Source organism: Topomyia yanbarensis, chromosome 2, assembly GCF_030247195.1.
Source record: "Topomyia yanbarensis strain Yona2022 chromosome 2, ASM3024719v1, whole genome shotgun sequence".
Taxonomy (NCBI): Eukaryota; Metazoa; Arthropoda; class Insecta; order Diptera; family Culicidae; genus Topomyia; species Topomyia yanbarensis.
Genome location: NC_080671.1, coordinates 61775336 through 61789730, shown reverse-complemented (window position 1 = coordinate 61789730; position 14395 = coordinate 61775336). Strand labels below are relative to the sequence as shown.

Sequence of the window (14395 nt, the reverse complement as noted above, 5' to 3'; positions counted from 1 at the left end):
CACACATACACACTTATAAGCACATACATTTGCTCATTTAGCAATCCGCTTTAGGATCAACTATGGCGTGCAGCATCCGAGGGCGGGAGATCCCTGTCAGGTACGCGGGTGGAAGTCCAATCACTTCGACAGCGAAGCTTTCACCGCGGCCCTGGGACTGGAGGCCAACACCGACAGTCTAAGCGGGGATGCGCTGGTAGCTGTTCTATCACGCGCGTGCGACGCCACTATGCCGAGAAAAACACTGCCAAGAAACGGCAGATGCCCGGTATACTGGTGGAGAGCCGAGATTGCAGCTCTACGGTCAGCCTGCCTCAGAGCTAGACGTAGGATGGAAAGAGCCTGCAGCGAGGATGCAAGAGAGAACCGCCGGGAAGTGTTTCGAGCTGCGAAATTGGCCCTTAACAAGGCCATTAAAAGCAGCAAGAGAGCGTGTTTCGACAACCTGTGTGAAAGTTCCAACGCGAATCCGTGGGATGACGCCTACAGGATTGTGATGGCCAAGATCAAAGGGGGCTCTTCACTCCCATAACGGTCTCCGGACCGGTTGTCGACGATTATCGAAGTACTCTTCCCGTCTCGAGCCACAAGCCCCTGGCCACCTGCACTACGAGACAGTGCGGGCACGGCCGAAACGGTGGCTCCGGTGACGAATGAAGAACTACTTGCAGTGGCTAAATCCCTAGCAATGAACAAAGCTCCAGGGCCGGATGGAGTTCCAAACAGCGCTCTCAAGGCAGCGATCATAGCGAACCCGAACATGTTCAGGCTAGCTATGCAGAGGTGCCTTGACGAGTGCCGTTTCCCCGATAGATGGAAAAGGCAGAAATTGGCGCTGTTGCCGAAGCCCGGGAAGTCGCCAGGCGACCCATCGGCGTACAGACCAATCTGTCTGAACGACACGACTGGCAAACTGCTTGAGAGGATTATCCTCAACAGGCTAACCCCGTTCGCGGAAGGTACGGACGGCCTGTCAAGCAACCAGTTTGGCTTTCGGAAGGGTAAGTCCACAGTGGACGCTCTCAAATCAGTGATAAATACTGCCGAGATAGCGATCCAACGAAAAAGGCGAGGCATTCGATACTGTGCGTTAATGACACTTGACGTGAAGAATGCATTCAACAACGCAAGCTGGGATGCCATCGCGCTCTCGTTACACCGGTTTAGCCTACCGGTGGGTCTGTACCGGATCCTGGAAAGTTACTTCCAGAACCGCGTACTGCTATACGAGACCGATGCCGGTCAGAAAAGGGTTCCGATTACCGCCGGAGTCCCGCAGGGCTCGATCCTAGGCCCGGTGCTATGGAACCTCATGTATGACGGGGTTCTGAGACTGAAGTTCCCTCCTGGGGTCAAGATCGTCGGCTTTGCCGACGACGTATCCTTGGAGGTCTACGGGGAGTCAATCCCTGAGGTAGAACTAACCGCAGAACACGCGATCAACACGGTGGAGGAATGGATGAGCGCGAGAGGCCTGGAGCTCGCTCATCATAAGACGGAGGTAGTTATCGTCAACAACCGCAAGTCGGCACAACATGCAGTTATCCATGTGGGAGAAGTCGTGATCACTTCACAGTGAAGTCTGAAGTCTCTCGGAGTCATTATAGACGACAAGCTGACCTTCGGCAGCCATGTCGACTATACATGCAAGAGAGCGTCGACTGCTGTTGCGGCTCAATCGATGATGTCCAACAGCTCAAAGGTGTGCGCCAGTAGACGTAGGTTACTGGCAGGCGTTGCCGTATCTATCCTCAGGTACGGCGGCCCGTCATGGTCAAGAGCACTGAGGGTCACCAGTTACCTACAGAAACTGGAGAGCACCTACCGCGTGATGTGCCTCAGAGTGATATCTGCCTACCGCACGGTATCACACGATGCATCCTGCGTGATAGCGAGCATGATGCCGGTCGGGCTGGTCATTCGGAAAGATGAGGAGTGTTTCGAGCTACGTGGAAATAGAGGAGCCCGCGAGCGCACCAGGGTGACCTCGACAGCGCGAGTGGGACAACTCCTCGAAAGGTAGGTGGACCCACCGGCTGATACCTAGCATATCGAGCTGGGTGGGAAGACTCCATGGGGAAGTTCACTTCCACCTGACACAATTCCTGTCAGTCCATGGCTGTTTCCGACAGTACCTCTACAGGTTCGGGCACGCGGAGGTCCCAGCCTGCCCGGACTGCCCAGGTGTAGACGAAACTGCCGAACACATACTGTTCGTATGTCCTCGGTTCGACGTCGAAAGAAGAGCAATGCTTGACGTCTGTGGCTGGGACACAACCCCTGATAACCTTATTCAGCGGATGTGTCAATCGGTGGAGAAGTGGAACGCAGTCTCGGCTGCTACCATCCAGATTGCCAGTAGGCTACAGGTAATCTGGCGAACCGAGCAACAGACGACGGGCACGGCTAACTAGTGATTGGTTAGCTGGAGCGAAAAAGGCCAAGCGCCAAAAAGGGAGTGAATGGTCTGTTCATGCTGAGGCAGGTTTGGCGCAGCGACTGGCAACCGCGTAAGGGGTAAACCCAGTCACCCCGAAGCAAGACAGAAGAGTGAGTGTATAGGCGTATAAGTGGACTACCTCATGCCAAGACGGGAGGGTCGTAGCGTAGTATGTTGGAACTTAGTTATCGATGCTTCATAGCGTGGCAGAGGAGTGAAAGGGTGAGCATCCAAGTCATGTTAAGGGTGAGCACAAAAGTCAGCCTCACATGGTATGGTAGAGGCTAGCACAAAAGTAAGCCAAGCAAGGAATGAAAAGGTGAGCACACAAGTCAGCCTCGAATGGTATGTCAGAAGTGGGGCCTAAGAAAAATGTCCCACATGGGATGTCAGGGGGAGTGACAGAGGTATAATAGAGTGGCACGATTGAGAGTGAACCAGGTGATAGGGTGAGCACCCAAGTCAGTGTCGATGAACCACAGAAAACTGAGTAAAAGTTTTTTTCTCCCTATTATTTTGAAGAAAAATGAGCGAATTTCACAGTAAAATATGACATTTTTCGGTTTTCATGACGCAATTTTCCGAAACTCGAACTTTTATCGAGAGTTATCGTGTTCGCCGCGGCGCTGCTCGACGTAGAAATGGTTGGATGTCTACTCTTGGAACGCTCGTATGTGTGGCTCTGTGTGATTTCATACACAATGAATGTATAAAGCGACCCTAACATTACACAAAAGACTTTTGTTATCTTGCCTTCAAAATCGTAAGACAAAATAACTTTTGTTTTAAGCATTTTATACCAGACGCTCCCCTTAAAACTAAGATTGTGAGAATCGAATCAGCAATATATGAAAAACAGGGGCGACATTATGGAACCATTTCGAATCGACTTTTTCGTACAAGCTTGCATACAATAAACCTTTCGTTTCGAGATGCGCAATGCCAGCCCAGGTGTGAATCTAATGTTGTAATTTAACCATGTCCTCGAGTGTCTGGGATCCTCAATGTGGTCAAAGAAACTTTGATTTGTGATCTGTGCCAACAATTTCAAGCCATTTAGAACTCATTTCAATTAGATTTGCATCATTTAGATATAATGATTATTCCGCTTTGTATGGGAATTCGACATGTGATCGCATACTTCAACCCGTAGCACGGGAACTTCCAATGAAATTTATTGGCAGTCAATCGGGATGCTGTAGCTTCTATTTGAGACTAAATTTGAGAACATATATTCAGACATTTCAAAGAAGCAGATGTGAATTCACTCCAGGAACTTGGCCACTTTCCCGAAGCCGCCGGTTCCGTCGAAGGTGTCCAAAGTGGTCAATGTGGGTTTGATTGGGAACCAGTGAGATGAAACGATATATTCAAGCAATTTAGAACACATTTTATGAGATTTTGCATCTTTTAGATAACATGCTGATGCCAATTTATATGGGAAATTCATGCGTGATCGTACTCATTAACCCTTAACTCCGGAACCGGAAGTCGGAATCAAATGCAATTCAAAGAAGCCTATGGGAACGTTGTAACTTTCATTTGAGATTAAGTTTGAGAAAATCGGTTCGGCTTTCTCGAAGTAACCGATGTGCATTTTTTTGGTCACATACATACATACACACACAAACACATACAGACATTTGCCGAACTCGACGAATTGGTTTGATTGGCATAAAAGACTCAGCCCTCCGGGCCTCAGCTAAAAAGTCAATTTTCAGAGTGATTGTATAGCCTTTCTATAGGAGAAAGGCAAAAATTGCCTCCGCCAAATTTGACTACAGTTCATTTGCGATTTTAGCTGGAAGTATGTACACGTTTGAATTGAAGCATAAGTGTAAGATAATACTTTTGTCGATAGTGGGATATGAATATTAAAATGTTTAAGAATAACTAATTTGACGGTTTGGTAAGCGGTTCGAATCACTGATATAAATAAAATAAGATTTGGCGTTAATGGGAATAGATCCAGGGGTAGAACATTTTTCATCACAAGACCAAAAATAGGCGACTGTTATACCTGCTTCCTGTTGAGGTGGCATCTATTGCTCGATTGTGGCTTATTTCGTGGTATAGCACTGATGCAGATAAATCTGGAGCGATCATATGACCCACAGGCGTTGTCTCTGTTTTAACGCTTGTTTTGGGCTGCCATTTTCAAAACGAACATTATGTTTTTATTCATTAGAAAAAAAAAATGAAAAACATGACTATTCGTCATGTTAGGCCCACAGAGTCAAATATTACTCTGGGCCAAGGAAAGTTTGGGCGAATCCTATACCTTTCGTTTGTGATATATGTAGAAATTCTTCAGTGCATACTTATTATTACATACCCATTAGACCGGAAACATCAATTTTCAGTCTTTGGAAATGTTGATCCTTACTCCTTAAGCTATATGTCTGCAGATTTTGAGATGTGCAAGATGAATCTGGTATTGTGTACTGAATTTATTGTTTCAGCTGTATATTTTTGATATATTTTCACATACAAACTTGAAAACTCTTGTGAGTGAATTAGAGTTTTCGAAAAAAAAGCTCATATTTGACAAGTGGTATGCGAAGCCAATTACCGTTTGATTTAGCAGTGTTCCGAAAAAAGTCAAAATTGTTGCCGGTCTAATGTTTTTCGATTGAGGCGCACCGGTGTAGTGGAGTGCACTGGTTTTGCACTTTCGAGCAGAAGTGCAGAAAACTGGATATGTTCCATTGACACTTCTGCTCGATAGTGCAAAACCAGTGCAATCCGCTACACCGGTGCACTGCCATCGAAAACGGCAACAGATAAAAACAATGAAGAGCTCGCGAAATTGTACTTTCATCGCAGAAAAATTACCTGGAAATTCATCTTCAAATCTAGTCTCGCTAGAACACTCCGCGATCGTTGCGGAACCGGACACCATAACCGTCGGCCTTCGTGTACTTCTAGTACTTCTCTCGGTCGTACTTGGCGATGATCCACTTTTTGGAGATGAAAAGCTGACGAAGAGGAAAATAATTTGGTATTAGATGCATTTCAAGCATCTAATACCAAATTATTTTCCTGGGAAGCATAATGGGAACGAAATTTAACCTCAACTTTGTCACGTGATGAAAACGAAACATATCTTTTGATTGGAGAAGTTGGACGTTCGTGTCACGTAACACAATCACAAATTTATGCGACCTCAAACGAATAAAAAACCACAGAACGCAGAAGCATACTTCCGATCTCAGTAACTGTACGATTCACAATGGTTGCCACATTCAATACTATGACACATTGATGGATAAAGGCTGCCACATTCAATACTATGACACATTCAGTATAAAGAAAATTATTGAAAGGCCAGAGATGATGCTTATATGGAGATGTGCGATGGTATAAAAAGAAATGCATTTGTTTACATGTATACATACGAAGAGTGAAACTTTATACACACATACTAAATAATTTTTATGCTACAAATAAATTACGTTAAATGAAACATATTAAACATTATAAAGCAATCGATCGTCTGTCTATTCCCTTATTTTGTAAGACTAATAGATGCAAAATCAAACCAGAGGTCTAAACGTGATAAATTATATCTACTAGTTTTCTGCTGAAATTCTACATAAATATTAATTTTGAATGACATCTGCAAAGTAGTCAATTGTCTGGTATTGTTGTTATTCACAAACTACATTCTCGATATATTCTCGCGAGATACTCTCTCCAGTGCAACGACAAACATGTACACAGGCTCAGTAACGTAGATCAAGGCATTTCCGTGTTTGTGTATTTCGTAAGTCACTTGATGTTCACACAAAACTGGCAAATTTAACAGACAAATAAACTTATAAAACGTGCAGCCAAATTTACTGTTTTCTCTCCGCGTTTCTTTATATTTACAACATCGTCTTTGGTAAGTACCTCTAATCAAATGACAGTTGAGTTAGCTGCCAAGATTAGTAAATACTGGGATGGATTATTATGTAATAGCAAAACTTAACTAGACTAGAAGAAACTAGGCGGGATTAATCGGGAACTTCAAAAGTTTACAAAAATTAGTCAAAAGTTTAGAGTGATTTCCCCCTAGTATTCTCATGAGTCTGTTTTGTTCTCGATTGGAACTAGGGTTGCCACCTCTGCACAGTGGCGGATTTCCCTAAAAACATGACCAAAAGTCGAAAATGGCTTTGATTCACTTGCAAAAATACATACCAAGGTTTTTTGGGGCGCAGATTACGATTTTGATGTCAGATTTTCAAAATTCAAAATGGCGGATGCAAAATTGCCGACATTTTAATTTAAATATAAGTAAATTTTCAAGAAAGAAGATTTAATGGTTCCAGTGTATGCCAATAACGTTTATAATGTATAGAATTTTAAATAGTGTGTAGTTAATTTTGTTTATTTGCACGCATTAATATGTTTGCGTGTCTAGATAATGTAGCTATTATGAGAAATGATATTATTAGTCATTTCAATGAAATACTCTACAACGTAGTTACAAAACTTTTAAACTCTCTGTACGATTATTATTTAATTGCTGTCCGATGTAAAAATTTCTCAAGGAACGAAAAAAGGTATTTTTCTAAATTATAGGAAATAAGCTGATTCTGCGACGAAATGCATGGAGTGAATATTGACAATAAGTTTGCATGCAAATTGCAATAACTAAAAAATGAATATGACAAAAATACGAAAACAAGTGAAATTCACTTAGATTTATAGTTTTATTTACATTAAATTTGTCCGAGATTTGTCTAAAATCCATTATTATGATAAAACGTCCATTTAAATTCATGCGGTATACTTGGTCAGAACATGCTGGTACTGCTTCCTGTTATAGTATTGAGCAACTAAGTTTTGTTGTCATGCTTGCTGACATGCTACGACTGTCAACCTTCTCACAAACAAATTCGCCAAGCTGGACTGTACGCCAAAGTGAGCTTTTTGGCCAAATCACGGCCGGAGATCCCAGTATTCTTTTGCACTATTCTACTGGTTTTCGCTTGTAGTATCCAGTCATATATTCCACCTCTAGATTTGTTTTGCCTTGCAAGATCAAAGGTCATTGGTCTCCGGTAACGTTTAAGCAAGGTATTCAATCGATTTTTGATATTTGGAACCTTTGGCGATCATTTTTGTTGACCTCGTTGGTTTTCAATATGAACGACCAAAATTATTTACGTCTTTTGCGTTCCACTTTTGATAACTGTTGAACATGTTTATGAATCTCGATGAAATTTTCACCACTAAATACACAATTCTTCCTGATCAAAATGCAGTATTGTGCGATTTGCTATGACAACCGGAGGTGCAGCAATAATTAAAAGTCCGAGTCCAAATTATAAACTGAAAATCTTATAATCCGTCTCCGTCTCCACTTAATCAAAGATTATTTATAAATGGGCAAATTCGGGCGAGAATTTTATGATGTTTCAAATGGAGAATTTTTCAAGGAATGCAAATTGCCTTGAAACATAGTGGACATACGTGGACAAAAAAAGTATTTCAATAATTTAGCAAAAATGTTTGTTGAAACCGTCTGCTACGAAAGCGTGAAATTTTCTAAAAACAAACAAAATAATATGTTTTAAGATCAAATAAATAAGGTACATACCGTCAGCATAACTTTCCATTATTCCACATTCGGTAGCGGCACTTTTACCAAAATCTAGCTACTCTTGAGTAATATTGATATTTCGGGCGCTCGATTAAAATATGAGCAAAACGCGATGGTTTAAGCTGTTTCGATGTGCCAGCACCTCAAATATGGAAATTTTGGAGCCTTTCACTTAAAATAGCATGCGGCAGCACAATCTGGAGGACAATATGTGTACTAGAACCCAAAGTACTACCATGAATTTTTCGACTTTTGGCCAGGTTTTTAGGGAAATCCGCTACTGTGTTCTGGAGAGACTTTGACCCGGAGATTTTCACTGAGCGGGGGGGGGGGGCAGGCGCAAAGTGGAATCAAAGCGATTGCCCGAAATTTTAGAGCGCTTTAATCGCTTGTTATTACTACGGTAAAATAAACCTGTATTTTTTCACGTTTAAGAACGGTTGAACACTTTTGTCGGTTTAATCTGGTGTAGTATTTCACTTTCCAGACCATGAATACAAAAGCACCAGCTCGCTGTGACAGATAAGTGGAAAGTGCATTACTCTTCTCCACAACTAACAGGAAAAGGAGAGGAAAGGAGTCAGGACAACGGATCGCATGGGAAGTACTATGTGGTGTCGGTTTTTCATCACAAGAGGTCGCAACACAGGGGCAAAAATCAGCTCCCTAGGCGTCAAATAAGGGTCGCTGCAGGTGTAACAACATCACCGGAAAAAACTCGTTTGATGTTGACCTAGCCAGTTAGATTAGAACAAATCTGCCATACATTGGTGCAGGTGGTGATAAGTACCACTAACAGTGAAATGATTTTGTAAAATTGCAGCAAAATAAATTATTCAAATTGATTGGTTTTCCATTTTTATTGCTTTGTGAAATAAATCACCAATATTTGGTGAACTCATCTTCGCCACCTTGAACCGAAGGGTTAGTAAGGCAAAATAAATTTGAACCAGAGTAATAGCTCAGATAACAGACATTTAGGATAGAACAAAATTTCTTCAAAAATGTGTGCAAATATTCAAACTGATATACGTTGGAAATTACTGTTTCACTATGGCAATCTACGCAACTGTTTGCTACAGTTTCAATCCAACTACATTGCATCGATCACTGCGCCACCTACGAACGTTTGCCAAACTTGTATCAGAGGTTCGCTTTAAGGACGATTGAGACGATACATCAGCTTCCGTCAACGTCAACGAAACGTCACCGTTCCGTCAGGATAAGTTCAATACTTTTCTCTTATGCCCGTTCACACATGCGATACGTCAAAGCGTTCCGTGCCGTTGATGTTGTGTGTGAATGCTTCCATTTAACTGCATGTAACTAATCTTGACGTTCCGTACCGGTGACGGAAGCCTGATGTATCGTGTGAATCGTACTGTATTGGGAATTTCAGTGGCGGGTTTTTACACAAATTCCGAATCGTGCCTAAACGTTTGTTATCTGTAGTAATAGTTAACTTAGACCTTATAAAAAAATTTGCAAAGAAACAATAAATTCCAAAAAAAAAATTTATTAAATTATGCTTCTTCCCACCGAACCTTGATTGATGAAAACCCCGGACACCCGCAGATCGCTAACGAAAACCGGAGTCTCCGGGTCAACCCCGAAGGGGTGGCAACCCTAATTGCATCATGAACACCACGGTTTTGTTTATATAATCCTGATTTTGGTTTTAGATCAGAGTCGCTCTGGGTTCGCGCAGAGCTGCCATTTTTATATGGATTTTGTAAACATTAGAGCTAGCTTAGAGCAAGTCCTATCCAAAAATGAAATAAGCATATGTAACAGTTAACATTTTCGGGGAAATAATTTTATAAATTCTCGCATTTGAAGTGGTGCAATTTTTACATTCTCCATTGATTTTTACTGTAATTTTTCAATCATATCGAATTCAAACATCAAATAACGATTGCCATATCTCATTACGTACTGACTGTTCAGACTTCGCAATTGTATCCAAACATTATGCGAAGCAGACATTCAGACTCGACAAGAATTAGGGTAACACCGGTAAGCAAAGGCGACTTGATTCTTACAATCTCGATTCATCCAAGACCTCGATAAAGCCTAACAGTAGGTATAGACAGATGAACTGGGAAAATGAGCTGAAAATTGTGAAATATAAATAAAAATAACAACCGAAGGAAAGAAGCCACTGGCACCGAGATCTTGCCAAGAAGTAGCCAGCCGGATCACGAAAACTCCGTAGGAAAAAATTAACCGGGCCACTCCACAGTATTCAGAGCCTAACAGCGAAGACGATAAACGACGATCCTCTTAGCGCTGGCTGCTGCGGCTGTTGGTTGTGGCCAAGTTCGCTATCAGCTCCCCAGTCGCACCCGCCCTCCTAGCAGCTCTCTACTCAACCACGGTGATGATAAAAATGATGGTAGTGTGGCAGCAAGGTGATGCTGGGCTTTTGATATTCACCAAAAATACTTCGTACATATAAAACGTGTATATATAATAAAATAAAATGATATAAAAGACGAAGAAAGAGTGAATAAAAAATTATTTACGCTTAACCACTTACAGCATGGCATCAGCAAAAGGCGAATGGTTTGAACGGGGATGGGGAGAACAGGGAGTTCGCAGGAAGAGAGTGGCTAATAAGAAACCGAAAACGAGCTGTAAGAAAACAGCAAAACAAGAGGAACCTAAAGTGGAGGAAGATGTCGAAGAAAAGATGTTCGCTTAAAGGAATGTTTTGAATACTTTTGCCTTGTGGGTTTGGGGAAAGATTATGTATTCTGCTGTTAAAACGTTTGAACCCTAGTGAAAATATTCTAGTGAGATCGTATGTTCGAAACCAGGATAGTATTTTCAAATGAATGTTTTCAATGGCACTAAGCTGGTAAATTTGGTTCACTAGAACTAGTTATGGGATTTGCGTTTCGACTTTGTCTCATAGTGCATTTTTGCTTTTTTATAGGATGTTGAAGTTGGTATTCAAATAGTTCTTTTTATTTCGATCATGGAGGTTTTAACCTTAGGGTCATTCGCCTCTTTTTGGATTAGATAAATATCTTGCGAAAAAATCTCTAATCCTATGTGCCAAGTATGCTCCTTTTTAGAAAGCCTAATATTGCGAAAGCCTTCGCCGTTTTTGGTGTGATGTGGTTGACGAAACGAAGTTTCCTGTCGAATAACAGTCCCAAGTCAGGGATACACTAATAATATAAATTCGTAAATGAGCATGAGCATGAGCATGAACATGATGACCGTACAATTCGTAGTTGCTACTCCGTGATTGACCAGAATAAGCGCAATTGCACAAAGAATCATCGAATGGAGCCTGGGAGTAGCTATCCATTCTCAATGTGCATGTTTTGAGAGTTCTATACTTTACAATGTCAATAACGGCGCCGGCCACGTTCTTACAGTCATACAGCCATCGGGGAAGGAAAGGAATGTTAGTGCAGCAAACGTTGTTATGGAGACCGTGTATACCTCTGCATCTCCACGTTTGCCAAGGAAAGGACTTTTTGTTAGAAAGATGGGGTAAAGAGTCACACAAATCTGGATTCACCTTGATAAGTAGTACAATCTATGCAACTCTTAGAAGTGTTATGATGTGTTTATTGCTCTGGGCAGCCGCTTGTCTAGAATTTATGATAGATTTATCCTTTGTTGAGTTAATTTGGAAATGATCGGTTTGTAAAAAAAGCAACTTCAGCTTAGGACTGCCGAAAGTCGGGAGTGTTGCTCATGTTTAATTGAATCTAACGGTATGTTCACGATTTCAATATTCATTGTTTCTTTATTCCGGCGAATCACGACATTCTGGAAATAATGCAATACCATGAAAAGCGATTACCTTTAGTGTTTCAAGACATTGGTCGATATAGATATGGCAATACCTATGTAATTGAAGATTTCATAATACAAGTATTATTTATCGTGTATAAACTTTGATATTTATATAGCAAATAAAATGACAATTATATATAGGCTTCTTTCTCCGCGCACAATTGAATAAGCTGCCAATTTTTATGCTATCATTATTCGCGCGCGTTGTTGAGCTAACTGAAGCGCACTTTAAAAGAGTATAAAATAAGCACTACCGAAATACCTGAAAGGACTAGCTTTGTGTATCGAATTTGCAACCGATGACGCTAATTTTTACACTAATTACTATAACAAGATTGGAGACAATAAGAACGAAAAGAAAGTAACCTGTCACCTGTTACGAGAATAATCAAGTTAGAATATTTTTATACTCCTGATGAAATATAGTTAACATAACAAATTGAAAGTATTCGATGCAATTTGATTTGATTTCACTAAATTAATTAATGAGACTGACAGTAAGTCAATGAATATGACAATAAAACATATGGTCGGTGTCAAGTCAGACCGGACTAAGTGACAACGTATTGATTTAGAGAAAAACGAGTTTAAAGCTTGAATCGCACCATCTTTTACATTATAATTTGAAATTAATTTTCGCTATAATTCTTGCTCATTAAAACATATTTCAAATCAGCTAAAAGTCGAATGTAGCTAAAGAAATTCTTTATCAAGTGCTATGATTATATCATTTTTTAAGGTTTCCGGTCTGACCCAACACGAACCATATATTCTTCGTGCTGATATAACTGCTGCAAATTGGTAAATAGTTTCTGGTTCTTCTCACGACCTGCCAATTCTCAATCCCTAATATATGAATCAACAGTCATCATTTCACTCAGATAAGATCATGCGTATTCCCCACGCACATTAAATGCCCCGTGGATTAGTTTCCTAGTTGGTCAAATAAACATTAAACAAACAAAGAAATTAGCTTGATCAGTCCAAAGAAATGTCAGCTCGATTAGCATCAACCGGCACGTTCTCTTACAATGCCATCAAATCAAAGAACATTTAAAATTACATGCGACAAAATATGTGCAGTTCTGAATATAATAAAATAAAACCTGTTTAATTATTTGCAAAAAATAAGATCAGGACAATTAGTTGCATAACTAAGATTTTCAAAGATAACACTGTTGATGAATCACCTTATAAAATAGGTTATAAGGGACTCGGACGAAAATATCTGACCACCACCACACTAATAATATAATTTCGTAAATATAATGAAATTGATCATGCAATGCACAGTTCATTTATCGTTTTGTAGGATACGGTTACTAAATGGTCAGACCGAGACCGTCGCACAGTGGGACGGAATCAAAACAAGCCGGAAATTGATATTTTCGACGAAACTACTGCCTATGGCACTTTGATGTCTTCGGAAAGGTTTCTTTATTTTTTAAGTAGTTTAATATAATGTTGGAAAATTTTGATCGTCAATTTTGGCAACTTTGAAAATTGTTGCCAAAATTGACGAAATGATTTTATGAAATTTTGTTGAAGTAGCGAAATGGCTGTTAAGGCATTAGATTTATTTATATATGTATTAATAAGGTATTTCTTGCTGAATAACAAAAACATAAATATAGCTGCTACTGCCTGCTACTCTACAAACCATAGCCCCTTAAAGTTAGCCTAAAAATACCAAAAAAAAAAACAGTCATAGGGTTAACGTGCCCTTATTCATCTCATTAGTCACGATGGCACACTATTTCGCTGATAACTCGGCTTACACTGATTGGATTGCGCTTAAATAGGTATCAATCAATAAAAAATCTGGCTTGGAAAATGTAAAATACTCACGTTAGAGCGAAGCGAAAAGTCGAGTACAACGCACCCTTATTCATCTCACCATTTGAGCTAATGCATTGAAAAGAGATACCAGACACTGCTCTAACTAATGTGTTTAAATGGGTGGGATGAATAGAGGTGCTGAGATGAATTAGGGCGCAGTAACCCTACATCCTAAAAACGAAGAGATAGCGAGTTGGTCTATTCCGCAAAAAGGTGTGTTTTAAAAGCATCTAAAACTTTCTAGAACTTCGAAAAACTGTAAAAAATCAAATAAAAAAGTTACAATAAAAAAACACTTTTTAAGGGGGTATTCCGACTTGTACTTCAATTTCACCCAATAACTTTTTTCGCTCAACAGATAGCCATTTCGCTACTTCAACAAAGTTTCATAAAATCCTTTTGTCTACAAACTTTCCATACATGACTATCAATTTTGGCAACAACTTGCAAAGTTATTTTTTATCTGCGTATATACCCCGTTAAATCAAATTTTTCCAACATTATATTAAACTACTTAAAAAATAAAGAAACCTTTCCGAAGACATTAAATTGCCATAGCCAGTAGTTTCGTCGAAAATATCAATGTCCGGCGAACCGACAGCATAAGTCATTAAATTGACTTTTCGCTTGTCCGGACATGCCGTAGACTCAGGTGATTCGCATTTAATGCCAAAAGATCCTGACTCCTGCGTTGCAGTAGACAAAGA

At 40.4% G+C, this 14395-nt stretch overlaps 1 long non-coding RNA gene across 1 annotated transcript in view; it reads right to left on the bottom strand.

Annotated features, from left to right (window-relative positions):
* The window catches only part of LOC131686211 (uncharacterized), a 35471-nt gene extending 29848 nt beyond the window's left edge, over positions 1–5623 (bottom strand). Inside the window, exons 1-2 of the long non-coding RNA XR_009304946.1 lie at positions 5513–5623; positions 5276–5418 (exon numbers count right to left, since the gene is read on the bottom strand). This is a non-coding gene — a long non-coding RNA (uncharacterized LOC131686211). The remainder of the gene's footprint in view (positions 1–5275; positions 5419–5512) is intronic.
* Positions 5624–14395: the final 8772 nt, after the last annotated feature.